The sequence below is a fragment of the Anomaloglossus baeobatrachus genome, unplaced genomic scaffold (assembly GCF_048569485.1).
Source record: "Anomaloglossus baeobatrachus isolate aAnoBae1 unplaced genomic scaffold, aAnoBae1.hap1 Scaffold_123, whole genome shotgun sequence".
Classification (NCBI taxonomy): Eukaryota; Metazoa; Chordata; class Amphibia; order Anura; family Aromobatidae; genus Anomaloglossus; species Anomaloglossus baeobatrachus.
Genome location: NW_027441893.1, coordinates 100,914 through 104,398, shown reverse-complemented (window position 1 = coordinate 104,398; position 3,485 = coordinate 100,914). Strand labels below are relative to the sequence as shown.

At 43.8% G+C, this 3,485-nt stretch overlaps 1 pseudogene; it reads right to left on the bottom strand.

Moving 5' to 3' along the window:
• Window positions 1–3,010: 3,010 nt before the first annotated feature.
• Window positions 3,011–3,216, bottom strand: LOC142260536 (U2 spliceosomal RNA; annotated as a pseudogene).
• Window positions 3,217–3,485: the final 269 nt, after the last annotated feature.

Sequence of the window (3,485 nt, the reverse complement as noted above, 5' to 3'; positions counted from 1 at the left end):
CACGTATAGGATGCCACTAGGTACACTGAGTGTTTGCTAGTATAATGGCTTACTTATAATTAGTTGGAGTGTGCAACGCAGGCAGATGCGCTCTGCAAATGTCTTGGCACTAGTGGGACTATAGCAAAGTCCAATAGCCACGTATAGGATGCCACTAGGTACACTGAGTGTTTGCTAGTATAATGGCTTACTTATAATTAGTTGGAGTGTGCAACGCAGGCAGATGCGCTCTGCAAATGTCTTGGCACTAGTGGGACTATAGCAAGGTCCAATAGCCACGTATAGGATGCCACTAGGTACACTGAGTGTTTGCTAGTATAATGGCTTACTTATAATTAGTTGGAGTGTGCAACGCAGGCAGATGCGCTCTGCAAATGTCTTGGCACTAGTGGGACTATAGCAAAGTCCAATAGCCACGTATAGGATGCCACTAGGTACACTGAGTGTTTGCTAGTATAATGGCTAAGTTAAAATTTGTTGGAGTGTGCAACGCAGGCAGATGCGCTCTGCAAATGTCTTGGCACTAGTGGGACTATAGCAAAGTCCAATAGCCACGTATAGGATGCCACTAGGTACACTGAGTGTTTGCTAGTAAAATTGCTTAGTTTAAAAAAGTTGGAGTGTGCAATGCAGGCAGACGTGCTCTGCAAATGTCTTTGCACTAGTGGGACTATAGCAAGGTCCAATAGCCACGAATAGGATGCCACTAGGTACACTGAGTGTTTGCTAGTATAATGGCTTACTTATAATTAGTTGGAGTGTGCAACGCAGGCAGATGCGCTCTGCAAATGTCTTGGCACTAGTGGGACTATAGCAAGGTCCAATAGCCACGAATAGGATGCCACTAGGTACACTGAGTGTTTGCTAGTATATATGGCAAAATTATAGATGGAAAGGGAGAAGGGGAGGGGGGGAGAGAGGAGGCTGTAATTGACTACAAGGGTATGAGTTATGAGTGATCATAGGGATAGTGTTACATAAGTGGAAATACCTATGGAGGACCGGATGTGTAAGCGCATACCTTATACAAACCTATAGAGTGCTGATGGGTGAGAGTGTGATGTTAGATATAAGACATCCTATAGTGAATAGTGAGCCGTAATCAAGTGCAACAGGGATATTTCACGTGACTATGGGAACATGGAAGGTAAAGAAAGGGGAGAAAAAACTGTTAGACAAGGTAATCAGACATAATGTAACCAGTTGATCAGACATGACAAACATGACAAATAAAAAACAAGGAAGAATGGAACTCCATACATAGTGGAACCATATATAGTGTGAACACGAAAAAGAACCGGGCGTTAGAAAAAATGTGCACGGCCCAATGAATCAAGTCGGTTCTTCATATTCATGGTTTAAGCCCTTGGGTTCCAACGTGCCCAGAGTATATATCCAGAAAGATTCCCTTTCTTTGAGCTTCCTAATTCTATTGCCTCCTCTGCGTATGGCTGGGACATGTTCGATGACTTGGAATCTTAATTGGGCCACTGTGTGATTATGCGTCACAAAATGGTGTGGGACTGGTAATAGAATCTGCTTACAATGTATTGTTGACTTGTGCTTAGCACAAAAAAAGGGAATCTTTCTGGATATGTACTCTGGACACATTAAAACCCAAGGGCTTAAACCGTGAATATGAAGTACAGACTTGATTCATTGGGCCGTGCACCATGTCACCATGTGTGCAATTGCATTGTCCAATGGCTCACAATGGTTATGCGTTTTCATTGGATGGATAATCGAAGCCATGTTTTTTTCCTTTCTCTTGGGTTTGTTGTGTGAGTAGCCTATAGGATTAAGTTAGTTACCGCAGGCAGTGGATTTAGCTTCCTGTCTTTGGTCCAGTGGTAGATTGATTGTTTGGTCTATGAGCTGTTATGGGTTTTAATCCAGGTGAATGCCCATGGGCTGCCTATAACTGTGTGAAATATGTAGTTTTACTGGGCTGGGATGAGAGAATCCATCGAAGCATGGTGTAGGGATTGTGGTTCCTGTGTGCTAAGAAGAAAGGCTAGCACCAGCCAGAAAGCCCCATTACAGCCAATAATCAACCGCTAGCCGCTGGAACTCGTTGCTCTAGATCATGTCAAACTCTCACCAAGCAGGAATAGATACATTAGCCCACCATCCCACCCAAAGAGCAACTTCTGCTGCGCAGCTGGCTTTCTAGGCAGCAGCGCTATTGTGATGTCAGCGGGGGACATTGTGACAAGCCAGTGTTCCGTCACTTCATGTTGTGCACTGTTCAAACGGAAAATACATCAACAGGCAGACTACAGAAAAGCTTACTGACAAAGGATAGAGAGGGGCTTTCTCAGAGGGCTTTTTACAGTTTGTCTATTCCCAATTAGCCGTTTAAGTATGCTTAATGAAAGTACTAATTCTTTCATAGGCCGCCCATTCTTAGTATTTGACGTTCCTTATATTGCGGTATCAGGCTTCGCAGCAGGTTGCAAAACATTCATCACCCATGACTGTCCCCAATTGGGCTCAGAAGCTAAATGTCTATCATGACCTCTCTTTTTGAAAGTCCAAGAGCAAGCAAACTCTTCCTCCAGGAGAGGGAGCCAACAGATCACTAAAGACATTGCTCAAAGAAAACACCGAAAAACAATGGAAGCTTTAATTGGAGTGGAATCTGATAGACAGCACCTGATGCCAAGTCTGCATCTTCTAACACCTGCAGTCACTGCAGCAGCTGAATCCAATGTGTCCAAAAGGGATCTATTCTATTCAATTGCAAATGATCTAGATAAGACTGAGAATAAGATACTGCACGGGACATAGCAGAGTTGGTCAAGTTGAGTGGAGATGAGTTTGCTATTTGGCACAGCTTTTGCATCAATAAAGCAAGTAAAAGGTGTGAAAGATAAAAAAAAAGGGTGAAAGTGTGAAAAGTGAATTGGCCAAATTGAGGTGCATATAAAGTTTTTGCTTTCTTTCAATTCACTAATGAGGCTCATTTGAATCAGGTGAATTGAGTTCTGCTTTTGGAAACTCGGTTAAGAAGGGGTGCACCGGTCCTGGAGGTACTGCAATACCAGGTCAATGCGTGGAGTGGACAGAGCAAGATTTTTTCCATCTCCTTGTTCTAAAAATCCATTTAATATATGGTCCCTAGAGAGGGGACGTATCAGATATTAAACTGATAAGAACAGATTTAATTTTTTTTTTTTCTGTTTATCAGTAGGACTTCAAAATAACAAAGGTGATCGCCTCCCGTTGCCTGGGAACCGTCCAGGCACAAGAGGGCTATGTGTCACCAGAAGGCGCACACACTCCCTCAAGGCCGGCAGACGTGCAATCCCAGGCACCTTCCAGTACCGACCAAGGTAGCGTCCTCCGAAACTACACTTGATCTTAGCCAAAAGGCCGAGAAGCTATAACCCGAATTGGTTACGGCCTTGAGTGGCACCCTGGCCTATACCGGACACATCTTAGGGAGAGGGAGACAAACCCACGCCTACAGAAGACATTTTGTC